The sequence below is a fragment of the Rattus rattus genome, chromosome 5 (assembly GCF_011064425.1).
Source record: "Rattus rattus isolate New Zealand chromosome 5, Rrattus_CSIRO_v1, whole genome shotgun sequence".
NCBI lineage: Eukaryota > Metazoa > Chordata > Mammalia > Rodentia > Muridae > Rattus > Rattus rattus.
Window position 1 is genome coordinate 46,433,959 of NC_046158.1, and position 16,158 is coordinate 46,450,116.

The following is a 16,158-nucleotide window of genomic DNA, read 5'->3' on the forward strand; positions in this document are numbered from 1 at the left end:
TTATTAAAACTGAACCATTGTGCCTAGGAAACACACGCGCTCAGATAGATTCCTAGGCCTATTACCCATCTTTACCAACCAGATGAATGAGTGTAGTATTAAAACATATAAGACTAATGAGTAGTAAAATATCTTTGGCTCATTAGCATTAAATTCACAGTCAACAACACCTACTGCAGGCAGACACTATGCCTTGAAATTAAATAGCTTCCCCAAGCTAGCCCTGGAGTTAGGATTTGATCCTAGAGCTGAGCGGTTCCAGAGCTGGGCACATCCATCCAGGCTCATTACACTGTATGTAATGGCTACGTGTGAGTCCTCTGAAGCCAAGGTTTCTAGTTCATTTGAATTCTACTGCGTTTGCTTTTTTCTCATATCCACCTCCTTAATTTTCCTTACAGATCTTTGGGGTTTTTCTCCCTCCTGTACTTTTTCATCTCTACTTCTTCTATTCAACATTCTTTAGTGAACTCAACTGCATCAGAAACCCTTCTTGGAGAGAACCCTCAGGAAATCCAATATGTCAGGATGTCCGGTTTTTTTTTTTTGTTTTGTTTTTTTTTTTTTTCAGTGATTGTCCAAACAGGCCGAGCTTGTGGCCACCTGGAGTTGGACATTCTGGATCTCAGATGCAGGGAGGAGAGACTGGGGCTGTGAGGGGTGAAATGGGGAATTATCCAAGTCACATAATTAATCAAGTAGCAGAGCTGGGATTACACCTGAGGTCTCCGGCTTCCCTGGTTTGTTCTAAAGAATCCGCAGAACTGCTAGTGACTTTGCAAAGCAGATCATCCGAGGACCAGATGTGGTAACTTGAATTCTAGAGTGGATTGCGGGTGGCCCCTGGATAGCTATGCGAATAGGGCACCGGGACAATTAAAATATGTGTAGGAAGTCAAGTGAAGAATAAGTCTAGGGATGCACCAAGCAGAGGAAGCTTGGTGCTGCAAAAAATGCACAGACATGGAGGTGAGAAGGCACAAAGAAACTGTTCACAGATGGATGGATTTTTGTAAAATGTTTCTCTGTGTTGTTGGTTCTTCTGCATTACAAGCTGTCTCGTTTTCAAAGTAGTTGGCTTTCTTTGACATGTGAATAAGATGGATATTTAAAATGGCTTGAACTGTAAAGAGTTTTTCACAGGCAGTTGCATCCCATATACAGAAGACTAAGCTCAATTCTCTAAGTCCAGGTCATCACCTCCATCTACAAAACATGCATCTCCTTCCTCAGTTTAACCTTGGAAGTCTAAGCCCAAGCCCAACAACACACATCCCTGGAGGCCTCCAGGGGCTAAGCAAGCCAGCACACATCTCAAAGGAATGAACGTGCTATTAAGCAAGGTTACACAGTTTCAGAAAGAAAGAACCACATTTAGGGGCTGGAAAGATGACTTCGTGATTTAGGGCACCTGCTGCTTTTGAAGAGGACCGAGGTTGGATCCCCAGCATGGGGGCTCACAAGGAGGGGATTCAGGGCCGTCTTCTGACCTCCATAAGCACTAAGCATGCACAAGGTGCACTTATACACATAAAATGTAATAAATAAATCTTTAGAAAATAAGTTGCTACATGTAGTGAACACAGGTCCTGTGTGAGATGTGGTGGACTCCTGTTGAAGAGGTTCTCGGTCTAACTGGGGACAGAGGCCCAGTCAGCAGTTATTTTAGCGGCTCAAGGGGAGAAATGCTGCTTCTTCTGCTCTACAGATCAAACTAAGTGATGAAAGCAAAGAACTTAAAATAGCAACTGTTCCATGGACATAGCGCACGCCATGGTTCTTACGTCATAGAGAGTGTGAGATAGAAACTGACATAAAAGTTCGGGGGAGAGATGGCTTTGGGGTGAGGTAAGAAAAGGCTTCAAGTGGAATTCCAGGAGGAGTGGATAGTGTTTACACGAGTCCAGTGAACTGAGAAGGGTTTAAACAGAGTTCGGTCACGACCCCCTCCCAGGGGTCACCTAAGACTATTGGAAAACACAGACATTTTCATTATGGTTCATAACAGTAACAAAATTACAGTTGTGAGGTAGCAACAAAAATCATTTTCTGGTTGGGGGTCACCACCATATAAGCTACTGTTTGAAGGGTCACAATATCGAGGTTGAGAACCGCTGGCTTAACACAAAGGGATTGGTGCAGTGTAGCGAGTAATTCCTCAGCATCCTTCTGGGCCCTTGGATGGCAGTCACCTTATCTTCCCTGGACCTCAACCCTTATGCCTCCTCATAGGCTCCTTCTGCAATGTGGGCCTGCCTGCTGCCTTGGAATGAGCCACGAGTCATAGCTCTAGCACTTCGATCTGCCTGGAAGGCTTTTCCTTCAACTCGTCCCCACAACTCTGATCTGAGTCCCTGATCTCTCGGAATATGAAGCGCTTTGTAGAAATGGAAAGATAGGACTGGTTTATATGCCACTTCCCCACTTGACTGTGAGCCCCTTGAAGGCAAAGTCTTCACCTTATCCTCCTGGATCCTCGTCATCGGCCACAGCGCCCAATTCAGCATAGGTGATCGATGAATGCTTCAAATAACAGATATATTTCCAAGCATGGGTGCTTTGAAAAAGTAAAGTTAGGGAAGAAATGAGTTGATTTTTTTTTACAGATTTAATTAAAGGTAATGACAATCTTTTCATGTATAAATATCCATGAAATGTTGGAAATTTGGGAGTGAAACTAGGTGCTGCTATGGTTCCTACTTTTTTTCAGAGGAGGAAAATGAAGCCTAGGAAGATAAGAGTCTTCTTGTGCTCTATCTCAAGGATGGCGATCGATCGTACATATTCAGTCCAAGTTCTGAGTCACTTCTGTGCTGCCTGCTAAAGCAGAACCTTTTAGAAAGTCCCATGATAAGAGGACACAGGAGGCATAGGGAGCAGCCAAGAAAATTTGATAAGCAAGATAGGGGGACTGGGGGAAGAGAATTTGCCTGGCACGTTTAAGGCCCTGAGTCAATCTCCAACACTACAAAGAAAGGCTCGATAAGGATGCTAGCAATAGTTACCTCCTTCCCTTTCCTCTTCCTCTCTTCCACCCAATTCCACTTCTTCCTAATTTGTTTAGTCTGAAACCTCAGAGCACAGAGCACTGTTTCTGTCTATGCCAGGTCAGGGAGTCATGGAGATGCAATGTGGGGTGATATGAGAGGCCAAGTAAGTAAGACTGGACAGCATGAAGACTTGGACTCTGAGTGAAGGGGTTGTTCACTCATGGTGTGGGGGGCTCACAAGGTCTCAGAGCCCTAGCCAGATGCTGAGGCTGTCCCTGCAGATAGTTAGTCTAGAGCCAGGGTTCAGAGCCGGGAGTCAGAAAGGAGACAATGCAAGCCTGGTTCCACACAGGAGAAATGGTCAAATACTTACGTGCACTAAGGCCAATGGAATTGAGGTTCTTTTAGAAACGAAGCTGCACATATAGGGGAAAGTAAGTGAGCTTAGTAATGTTGAATTAAAAATGTAATAGATAAATGTCAAAAATAAATGTGTGTGTGTGTGTGTGTGTGTGTGTTCCCTCCTTAGAGCCTAAAGTCATTCCATTTTCAGTAGTTCCTCATGAACAAACATAGCACCCAGCAACATAGTTCCTTAACTTCTCATAAATCTATTCTCCACTAAAAGAAACCAGCATTCCATTATTATTATTATTATTATTATTATTATTATTATTATTATTAACTTTATTATTTTAAAACACTACACAGCAAAATTAACCAAACCCATAGTCTCTACATTTCCTTGAACTTCTATACAGTTAGAGTAGCCATTCTGCAAGGCTGGAGAGATGGCTCAACAGTTAAGAGCACTTGTTACTTTTGCAGGGGACCCAGGGTGGGTGCCCAGCACCCACTCCATGGTTTACAACATCCACAACTCCAGTTTTTGGGCATCTGATGCCCTCTTCTGACCTCTGTAAGCACCAAGCACATGATGCATACACATATGAGCAGGTAAAATATATTCACACATAAAATAAATTGAATAAAACAAAGTTTTTTTTTAAAGGGTAGCCATTCTGCAGCTGTGGCTCTCCACCTTGGAATGTATACATTTATTATCAAATATATTTTTATACACTTATCCACACTTGCAAAATGGGAAATCCATGTCAGAATTATAACTAGGAAAGTAGTTTGCTTTCATTTCTTTAATAACCCATGCCCATCACCTGCATTCTGTCCTTCCTCTGACAGGGTCTAGCATTTATCCTGGAAGAGGAAACTGAGTCAAGCTGGGCTATGAAAGCACTGGCTGGGTTTGTACTAACCTGTGAGCTAGAAAACAAAGAGTTATTCAGAGAACAACGGGAAAATGTTATTAGGACACAGAACCAAATTGAAGAGGCTCTCCCCAGCCGATGTTAGAGTGTTTTATGAAGCATAATTAATAGATTAATGGTTCAGTAACTAAATTATCAAAGTATCCATTTGCATAATATAAATTAGTACATTAACTGAAAATTTGATAAAGAGCAAACTAGTTGCCTAATTTCGAGGCATATCTCACAAGAATGTTTATTGACTGCAAAAGTTAAAGCAGGAACTTAGTAGTGAACATGCCAGACAGGCACCTTTCTAATCAGGTAAACAGTGACAGGAGTGAAACTGGATCGTTTGATTGGCTGCAATGTCAACAGATCGATGCCTCTGTGATTCTCCTGACCAGCAGGTACAATCACCAGACACACCCAATTTAAAAGACATTTTGTGAAGTAATTAACTGGTAATCTTCCCATCTTCTCCTCCTATCCTATGTATGTGCGTGAGAGAGTGCATGCATGTATGTGCACATGTGTGTGTTTGTGTGCGTGTATGTATGCATGTACATATGCTTGTGTGTATATGTGTGTGAGTGTGCATGCATGAATATGCATATGTGCATGTGTGTATGTGTATGTGTGCATGCATGTGCACATGTGTATACACGTGTGTGTGCTGAGTATCAAACTCACACATGCTAGGCAAGCATGCGAGTATTCAGTTACAGTCATACCCCCAGCTTGTAGCCTTCAAATCAACCAAAGGCACAAAAGCCACGGAAACTGGAAAGATGTACCCGAGTGAAAGAGAGGAAAGGAACAGGACAGCTGAATGCAGGTACTGAGGAAGCCTCCGTTGCTATGGAGAGCATTAGAAGGAAACCTGATGGTGGTAATGCATCGTTTTCATTTCCCACTGTAGATGGCTGTTTGTGGTTACATCAGGGCACACCCTCACTCGTAAGAAAGACGTACAAAATAATAGAGCATTTGATTAGCAATTTATTCCAGAAAAAAAAACAACACATATACTTGTACTGAATTTGAATTTGCCTGTCATGTTATAGTTATTTTAATCGATCATATTAATAGAAGGGTTCTTTTTAATTCTATTAATGTTCCAAGAGATGGTTACAGATATTTGGAGGCAGCAATTCCTATATCGTAAAGTGAGAATGCCATCTTTTTGGTTTGTGGGTATTTGTTCTGTTTTTGTTGGGATCTTGTTTGCTTACTTGCCGCTGCGGTTTTGAGGGTGTTTATTTTGACTCATGCGTTCAGAGGTCTCAATGTGGGGTGAGATAGTTACATGGAGCATGACAGAAGGGCATAGCATGGAACTGAGCCATTCACTTCAAACAGCCAAGAAGCAGAGCAGAGAGTAAGGGAGTTAAGACAAGTTACATACTTCAAAGACCCGCACACAGCAACCTGAATGTCTTAGTTAGGGTTTGTATTCCTGCACAAAACATCATGACTAAGAAGCAAGTTGGGGAGTTCGATCGGTAGTGGGGAGTGGAGAGCAGACCTCAGAGAGCCCTGAGAGCCCCGCAGCAGCCTCTGGCCTGATCACCATCACACCTGAGAGGAGCTGTAGCTGTGAGCGTTGAGGCCCAGACCCAGCAGCCGCCTGGCTCCACAGACAGCAGCCCCCGGTGGCCTCACATCAGCTGCGCCCAGAGGCAGAGACAAGAAAGTCATCACAAAGAAGGTTTTGGGAACAGTAGAATGGTTCGATGTAAGGAACAGATACGGTTTCATCAACAGGAAAGAAGGAAGCCGTATTTGTACATCAGACTGCCATAAAGAATAACCCCAGGAAGTACCTTCGCGGTGTAGGGGATGGGGACTGTGGAGTTTGATGTTGTTGAAGGAGAAAAGGGCGCGGAGGCAGCAAACGTTACGGGCCCTGGTGGAGTTCCAGTTCAAGGCAGTAAATAGGCAGCAGACCGTAACCATTATAGATGCTAACTACGTCGTAGGGGTCCTCCACGAAGTTACCAGCAAAATTACCAGAATAGTGAGAGAGGGGAAAAGAACGAGGGATCAGAGAGCGCTCCTGAAGGCCAGACCCAACAATGCAGGCCCTATCTATCGTGGGCGAAGGTTCCCACCTTACTACATGCGGAGACCCTATGCGCGTCGACCACAGTATTCCAACCCCGCTGTGCAAGGAGAAGTGACAGAGGGTGCTGCCAACCAGGGTGCAGGAGCAGGGTAGACCAGTGAGAAAGAATATGTACGGACTACGATTCCGCAGGGGCTCTCCTCGCCGAAGACAGCCTAGAGATGATGGCAATGAAGAGGACAAAGAAAATCAAGGAGATGAGACCCAAGGTTAGCAGCCACCTCAACGTCGGTATCGCCACAACTTCAATTACCAACGCAGACGCCCAGAGAGCACTGAACCACAAGATGGCAAAGAGACAAAAGCAGCGGATCCACCAGCTGGGAGTTCGTCTGCTCCGGAGGAATGAGCAGCTGCAGGGAGAGTAAAAGCCAGCTCACCGTCGCTTCCATTATCCATTATCGGGCTTGGTCATCCAACAAGAAGAAATGAGTATGAGATTCCAGCAGTAAGAAATGAACAAAGATTGGAGCTGAAGACCTTACGTGCCTGCTTTGTGCCCGTTAACCACATCCATTAGAACTATCCGCATTATCTAAGCAGCATGGGTTTTTATACTTTTTTTTTTTTCTTCTTTTTTTTTCCGGGGCTGGGGACCGAACCCAGGACCTTGCGCTTCCTAGGTAAGCGCTCTACCACTGAGCCAAATCCCCAACCCCGGGTTTTTATACTTTTACCTAAAGACGTCTCTTTCTGGTAATGACAAACATGTTTTTTAAGAAAAAGAAAAGGCCTGGTTTTTCTCAATACACCTTTAACAATTTTTAAATTGTTTCATATCTGGTCAAGTTGAGATTTTTAAGAACTTCATTTTTAATTTGTAATAAAGTTTACAACTTGATTTTTTCAAGAAAGTCAACAAACTGCAAGCACCTGTTAATAAAAAAGGAGGAGGAGGAGGAGGAGGAGGAGGAGGAGGAGGAGGAGGGAGGAGGAGGAGGAGGAGGAGGAGGAGGAGGAGGAGGAGGAGGGAGGAGGAGGAGGAGGAGGAGGAGGAGGAGGAGAAGAGGAAGAAGAAGAAGAAGAAGAAGAAGAAGAAGAAGAAGAAGAAGAAGAAGAAGAAGAAGAAGAAGAAGAAGAAGAAGAAGAAGAAGAAGAAGAAGAAGAAGAAGAAGAAGAAGAATCAGGTTGGGGAGGAAAGGGTTTATTCAGCTTACACTTCCACACTGCTGTTCATCACCAAAGGAAGTCAGAACAGGAACTCACACGGGGCTGGAACTTGGAAGCAGGGGCTGATGCAGAGGACATGGAGGGGTGCTGCTTACTGGCCTGCTCCCCCTGGCTTGTTCAGCTTGTTTTCTGATAGAACCCAGGACCACCAGCCCAGAGATGGCACCACCCACAATGGGCTGGGCCCTCCCCCCTTGATCACTAGTTGAGAAAATGCCTTACAGCTGGATCTCATGGAAGCATTTCCTCAAGGGAGGCTCCTCTCTCTGTGATAACTCCAGCTTATGTCAAGTTGACACACAGAAGGAGCCAGTCCACCACATCCAAAGTCCTTCGGAAACTGTGTACCCAAGGCATTACAAATTCTTGACAGATTCACAATTTTCTAGAGATAACAAACATGTTCCGTTATGCAAAACACTATGTGCTTTCCAAGCATGAGCAAGTCTGCCTACCACCTCTTACCAGAGCGCCATCTTTCTCCTCCTCTCTGTGCAGGGTACTCCTCTAAACTCCCATCACATTCCTGGAAAGATCCCTCCTATAATCTACTTTAACTCAGTACTATCCTCCTCCTTTAGACTGTGCTTTCTGAAATGAGGGAAATTGTGTGCTATCATCTTTGTCTCTTTCATAAGGCCTGGGACAATCAATCAATCGATCAATCAGTCAATCAGTCAATCAATTAATAATGCCTTGAAGTCACAGACCGAGTGAATGAGCAAATCCAAACCGATGGGTCATGACTCCAGAATGCTCTTGAGAGGCTACCTGAAGACAGGGGTTTTCAGGAGACCATCTCAGAAGCTTGTGAGAGGCTGGAGTTAAATATCTTAAATCAAGAGACAGTGGGGATGATTTTAACAAGTACACAGAGTACTGTTTGAATCCAAGTTCTGAATAAACAGGCTTCGTATATTGTGAGCCCTCAGAGCCCAGGGTCTGGAGAAAGAATGGGCATATCTTTCTGGATGGATAATGAGAGCACAGCATATAAAACTCGAAACTCACAAATGAAAATAATGAAGAATAAACCATCCCGTCTCCATCTCCAGCCCTCCTCCCCCACCAGCTCCTCAGTTCCTGCTGCAGAAAGAACCACAAGAAAAAACGTTCTGAGTTGGGAGTGATTCTGCAGGCTTTTTTTTTTTTTTAATCTGTCTCAAGAATCCAGCAATGGCTTATAAGAAATAAAAAATAAATTAATGCTTTATAAGGTAGAGAAGGAATAAGGCAGAAAAGCAAATAAATCCTGTGTGTGGCACTCCATGTATGTGTGCTAAAAATTCATCCTTTCTTAATTTTTCCTTGGAGACTAGTGACCCCGTACTAGGCAGTCCAGAGCGCTTTTTGTATTTTCATTTCCATGGCCTTTAAATGGGGTCTGATAGTAGAGTGCAACTCTAGGCAATCCCCCTGCCTACGTTTCTCTTGCGCTTCAATTATCCAAGTGGTCTCCTGTGCTAGTACACATCTTAATTGAGATTTATAGGGCCGCTCAGACAGAGGCCTAGGGAAATGGAAGCAATGTCACAAACATTCACAATGGTGATCAGATAAATGCATAAAGTCAGACGGTGTGATGGTTTGTATATGCTTGGCTCGGGGAATGGCACTGTTGAGAGATGTGGCCTTGTTGGAGAAGGTGTGGCCTTATGGGTGTGGGCTTTAATAGCCTTGTCCTAGCTGCCTGGGAGCACGTCTTCCAGGAGTAGCCTTCAGATGAAGATGTAGAACTCTCAGCTCTGCCTGCACCGTGCCTTCCTGGATGCTGCCATGCTCCTGCCTTGATGAGAATGGACTGACCTGTAAACCGGCCCAATTAAATGTTGTCCTTAAGAGAGTTGCCTTGGTCATGCTGTCTGTTCACAGCAGTAAAACCCTAAGAGGCACAGGCAAACCTACATTGTGCCCTGTGGCTTGTGCTCCTCTTTTGGAAGCCACATTTGCCATCACCACTGTGGCATGACTACTGTCAATTAGCTGACCCTTGGTCTTCTAGGGCTTGCATGAGAAAGGGGAACTCAGCTCTCATTTGTTTCGCACAAATTAATAGATCTGATTTCGTATTGTTCCCCATCAACAACTGAACTTTTTGAACTAACACAAATTTTTAGCATGCGTAATGGATGTTAAAAATTATCACCCTGTAACCCAAGCACAGAAAAACACACATGGTATGCACTCATTGATAAGTGGATATTAGCTCAAATGCTCGAATTACCCTAGATGCACAGAACACATGAAACTCAAGAAGGATGAACAAAATGCAAATGCTTCACTCCTTCTTTAAAAGGGGAACAAGAATACCCTTGGCAGGGAATAGGGAGTCAAAGTTTAGAACAGAGGCAGAAGGAACGTCCATTCAGAGCCTGCCCCACATGTGGCCCATACATATACAGCCATCCAATTAGACAAGATGGATGAAGCAAAGAAGTGCAGGCTGACAGGAACCGGATGTAGATCTCTCCTGAAAGACACAGCCAGAATACAGCAAATACATAGGCGAATGCCAGCAGCAAACCGCTGAACTGAGAACAGGACCCCCGTTGAAGGAATCAGAGAAAGGACTGGAAGAGCTTGAAGGGGCTCGAGACCCCATATGAACAACAATGCCAACCAACCAGAGCTTCCAGGGACTAAGCCACTACCCAAAGACTATACATGGACTGACCCTGGGCTCCAACTGCATATGTAGCAATGAATATCCTAGAAAGAGCACCAGTGGAAGGCGAAGCCCTGGGTCCTGCCAAGACTGAATCCCCAGTGAACGTGATTATTGGGGGGAGGGCAGTAATGGGGGGAGGGTGGGAAGAGGAACATCCATTGAGAAGGGGAGGTGGAGGTGTTAGGGGGATGTTGGCCCGGAAACCAGGAAAGGGAATAACAATCGAAATGTAAATAAGAAATACCCAAGTTAATAAAGATGGAGGAAAAAAAATTATCACCCTGAATACATGGCTAGTTTATAAAAATTAACCGGTAAGCTTTAGTCTGTCAGCTTTTAAAAATCTCCGTGTGTTCTAGTTTTCTCTCTGTTGCTGGGATGAAGACACTCACCAAAACCACTGTGTGAATGGGAAAGTTATCTAATCTTACACTTGGCAGTCCATCATAAAGAGAAGCCACAGCAGGAATTTGAGGCAGGGGCTTGACGCAGTTACCATGAAGGAGCACACTTGCTAGTTTGTTCCCCTACTTGCATTCAGCCATCTTTCTTTCTTTTTTTTTTTATTGGATATTTTATGTATTTACATTTCAAATGTTATCCCCTTTCCCATTTTCCCCTCTGGAAACCCCCTATCCCATCCTCCCTTTCCCTGCCTCCATGAGGGTGCTCCCCAACCCACTCACCTGGCATTCCCCTACACTGAGGCATCAAGCCTTGACAGGACCAAGGGCTTCTCCTATTGATGCCCAACAAGGCCACCCTCTGCTACATAAGTGGTTGGAGCCATGGGTCCATCCCTGTGTACTCTTTGGTTAGTGGTTTAGTCCCTCGGTGCTCTGGGTTGGGGGGGGGGGTCTGCTTGGTTGATATTGTTGTTCTTCCTATGGGGTTGCAAACCCCTTCAGCTCCTTCAGTTCTTTTTCTAACTCCTTCATTGGAGACCCCATGCTCAGTCCAGTGATTGGCTTCAAGCATCTGTCTCTGTATTTGTCATGCTCTGGCAGAGCCTTTCAGGAGACAGCTATATCAGGCTACTGTCAGCATGCACTTCTTGACATCCGCAATAGCAACTGGATTTGGCGTCTGCATATGGGATGGGTCCCCAGAAGGAAGAGTTTCTGGATGACCTTTCCTTCAGTCTCTGCTCCACACTTTGTCTCCCTATTTCCTCCCTTGAATATTTTGTTCCTCCTTCTAAGAAGGACTGAAGCATCCACACTTTTGTCTTCCTTTTTGAGCTTCATGTGGTCTGGGAATTGTATCTTGGATATTGTGAGCTTTTGGGCTAATATCCACTTACTAGTGAGTGCATACCGTGTGTGTTCTTTTGTGACTGGGTTACCTTATTCAGGATGATATTTTCTAGTTCCATCCATTTGCCTGCGAATTTCACGAAGTCATTGTTTTTTAATAGCCGAGTAGTACTCCTTTATATAAATGTACCACATTTCCTGTATCCATTCCTCTGTTGAAGGACATCTGGGTTCTTTCCACCTTCTCCCTCTTTCTTAAACCACCTAGAACCACCTGCCCAGCATGGATGGCACCACACAGAGTGGGCTGAACCCTCTGCCATCAATCATCAGCCAACATACTGCCTCACAGATACGCCAGAGGCCCATCTGACAGAGGCAAGTCAACTGATGTTTTCTTCTACCAGATGTGTAAGACTGACAACAGAGGGGAAAGAGAGCAAGTGAACATCCAGTTGCCTTCTGTGTCACAAAGGAGCCTGACTTTCCAGAAACCATACAGAGCAAGGCCTCCCAGGCCTCCAATACCCTGTAAAGCATTCATTTGTGCTTCTTCATCGCACAGAAGGTCTTCAGGTTTTGCTTTTCGTTGTTATCATTGTTGAGTTTTTCTCTCACAAGCTTATAAGTGTTGGGCGAATGGTCGTTGTTTTTGTTTGGGATTTTGATTTGTTTATAATGTATGCATTCAGGCAAAGTTTCAGAAACGTCGCTTTCCATTTTGGGGAGACGTGGACATTAAGTAAACTAGCCACTTCCTCATGCAGAGGTGAAAAATAAAAACTAATCTAATCCAAATAAGACTGCTTCCCCGCTGCTCTATAAGGGTGAGTGGAGGAAGTGACGTCATATGCAGCACACACTGTTCATGATACTCGTATCTTTCTAGTGACTGCAGAGAAGGTCCTGATTCTGTGGTAGCTCAAACAGGTCAAGGACTGGTATCATCCAGAATTTAGAAGGTTGTCATTTCCCCCAGACCTCTCGGAAAGCGCTTTGGGGATGTGGTCCGCTCAAAGCCAGCTGGTCTACATAGCCATTGAGCTCTGGTATCCTGGCCAGCTGCTCCTGCTCACTCAGCCATCAGTGACAGGAGGTTACCGGAAGCCTGGAGGGAAGCTCACTGTTGTCCCTGTGTGTGTGTCCTGCTGTGAATGTAGTACACATTCTCTGACTGCTCTTGGTAAGGTTTCCAGGATACAGCTCATCTCAGACCCCAGCCTTCCCAAACTCATCCTCGACCAACATTATGCAATTCCTTGATTTTATGCTTGGTCCGGCGTCTCTTTCCCTCCTCAATTTTCCAAGAAAGTTCTCTAAGTGGCCCCTGGGGACTCCAGTGGAGTCCTTCTCAGTTTCCTGCTTGTCAAGGCCATTCTTAATCCTTGTCAGAAACTCCCAAGTGCAGTTAGCCATTTCTTATTTTAGAGTTCCTGCCTAGAAGGTCACACTTATCTTCCAGGATTTTGAACTCGGCTTCCGGATAGCTTGGGGTACAGCCCTACTCACAAGCAACATCCCCCCCCCCCGCCTTGTCCGTGAAGAAGAATCAGCCATGCAATCACTTTCTCAGCATTTAATTCAACCAAGTATGAGCCATTATTTTTAAGAATTTGCCCCAGGTGCTTGGATATAAAGATTTCATTTGCAGCCTGACAGGGAGACTATTAAACCAATAATCCAATGCAATGGGATAAATAAATCGAAAGAGATACAGGCACTGAATCCCAGTACTACTAAGTGCTGTCAGGGACAGTCACGCACACTGGACTCTATACATAAAAAGTCAACCAGGTCAATGTAAATGAAGTGGGATCTCCAGGCAGATAAAACAGCAGCCACAAAAACTCAAATTATGAAGTGACGACCCACGAGATCACATTTTCTTCCTACCAACTTTCCCTTGTCAAAAGCTCAAATGAGGGGCTAGGGAGATGGCTCCACGATTAAGAGCATTGGTTGCTCTTGCAGAGGACCCAGGTTCAGTTCCCAGCACACACATCAGGCAGCTTACGACTACCTATAACTCCACTTCTAGTACATCAGGCATCCTCTTAGGGCTTCCAGTCACACTCGGTACACACACATACACTCAGGCATGTACACGTACGTACACATAAAAATAAATCTTTAAAAGAACGAACATAATTGTCATTCTGTTTTGCCTTTTTGCCTTTTATTTTGTTTCTAAAGCAATAATGCATAGTGATTTCAAATATTCATTTATCCAGAAATGCACGATCTAGCAAGCTAAGAGTAGTATCCAAAACCTGTAGAGACATACTGTAATCTTTCTCTAGATATATACCTAGATTGTTTTTTTTTCTTATATAAAGATCAACCTAGAACCACAGTCACGCCCTTTGTTTCTGTGTTCAAATCCTTTTCAAATGATCACACTATGTGTGTCGTGCAACATCGCATCTTTGGGGTGCTTAGTATCTATAGGGAGTGTAAGTGGCTGTGTAACATGGTGATCAATACACGGGTGCACCAGAGGCAGAAAAATCCAAGTCTCACTTCCTATGTGATCTTGAGTAAGAAGTCACTCAGCAGTCATGGGCCTCAGTTCCCCTATGAGCACTATAAGGATCAAAATAATACACATTTGCCCCAAATAATTGTTACAGTTATTTTAAAGGTTATTTCTTGTGTATATGTTTGTGTATAAATGTGTGTGTGTGTGCGTGTGTGTGTGTGCACATGCACATAGTGTGTATCATGTATTTGTGGACTACACACAGGTTAAGAGTCACGTGTCAGAAGGCTGAGGAAAGTGTCAGCTGACTTATCCTCTCCTTTCCACCGACTCTCTCTTGAGGTGATCTCTCACTGAGCCTGGCCCTATGCTGACAACAAGCCCTACCAATCTTCTTCTCTGACCCCACTGCTCTGGGGTTACAGGTGTACACATATGTTAGTGTTAATCTCAAATGTTTGATTTTACCAATAAAGTCTCAGGAGCCAGATGCTCGGTGAAAGCCTGCTAGCTCAGAGAGGCAGAGAAAGCACCCAGCTGACCTTCCTCCTCAGCGGACATCCCAAAAGAGAAACTCACCTTCTCCAAGCTGCCTCAAAAAACCCTCAAACTGAATGTCCCTCCCTTCTACTTCCTGTGTGTCTCTCTATCCACCCTCCTGACTTCCTCTTATTCTCTATGAATTTTTTCTATATTTACTCCCAGTCAACTGGTTGCTTGTTCTGCCCATAGGTCAATCATAGTTGACTTTATTCAATCCCATTTTCAATAAATAGAAGGCTCTTGGATTAAAGGTGTGTGCTAGGGCTCAGCCACATCACAACTAGAAACAGGTTTTTCCAGTAAATAACACAATCTCAGGGGTCACAGGGTGATCAAGTATCCTGCAAAAACACACACACACACACACACACACACACACACACACACACACACACACACAGAGAGAGAGAGAGAGAGAGAGAGAGAGAGAGAGAGAGAGGTGTGCATCCTGGGACACATGTGCACTCTATAACATGATTCCTCTTACCACTAGGTATTTGGCCAGGTCTCTATTGGCAATGTTTAGGTCGCTCATAATTCATTACATATTTTGGCTCTGAAGGAAACTTCTGCACGGTTTTGAATTGCTCTTTCCCTCCATTACATTTGGGCTCCATTACATGGGCCAACAGGTAGCTCACTTAACAAATGTACCAGATGCTGTCAACTCCCCTCAAGCATAACACACGGTGCGGCAGATAGAGTCCTTTCCAGTAGCTTCCATTATGGGTTTTTGTTTCTTGTTTGTTGTTTGTTTTTGTCAGCCAGGTAAAGGACAAGGAGCTAAGCTCAAGTCCTGATACTGGAGTCCTAAACTGGGAAGAAGCCAGGGAATGAATTCAGGTCAAAAGCATCCAGCCAGAGACAAATGTGAGCAAAGAGGTCAAAAGGACGCTAAGGCCTGAAATGCTTCAGAAAAGAGTGTTCGGGGCTTCTCCATGGAGAAGGCTTGGCTGTCTGTGTAGCTCTCGGCACCTGTGGCTACAATTAAGTCTATGTTAACATTTATTCCAAAGCCCATCTTATGCAGGTTGACCTTCCCTGGCCTCCTTGTCAAGGTGACCAGCCAGTCCCAGCTCCCAGCAGATAGAGTCCTGCTATGTCACTATGGCCCTTACCCCATCCCCCACCCCCAAGCCCTTACCCCAACTTGGGAGACTCTCCACTCTCCATTGTAGCCTGTGAGGCAGGCTGTGTGTAGAACTGCACTGAGGAATGTCCTCTCCCAAAGCCACAAGCACCCCTGTTGTGAGTGAGTTTTTCTCCTCTCATTTATCTGTCCCAAGTTTTTCTGGTGATCAGAGTCTACCCCACCGAATGCAGGAAGGGACAGGAAGATGGAGAACGGCCATTCCCTCCAGTGTTTTTTCTGCTTTATCTCTCAAGTCACCGAGGAACAAATATTGACCAGGCCTTGTGATAGACTCAATGACAAGCCGATTCTGACGCCCAGCCTGCTCTGTGTCTATGTCCTTTTGCAAAGGGAGTTTCAGTTCACTGACCTTGAATCTGGGTGTTTCCCTTGATGGTTTTGCTCAGGGTGGCATGGCCAATCTGACTGGAGGGTCAGTTGTGAGTCTGTCCTTCAGAAGCCCTTGAGCTTCCCCTCGGTCTCTATACTCCTCTGATGTACCCTGGAACTTTAGGCTTGGGCTTCTG

The 16,158-nt window shown here is 44.7% G+C and overlaps 1 pseudogene; it reads left to right on the plus strand.

Moving 5' to 3' along the window:
- Positions 1-4,552: 4,552 nt before the first annotated feature.
- Positions 4,553-6,732, plus strand: LOC116900829 (annotated as a pseudogene).
- Positions 6,733-16,158: the final 9,426 nt, after the last annotated feature.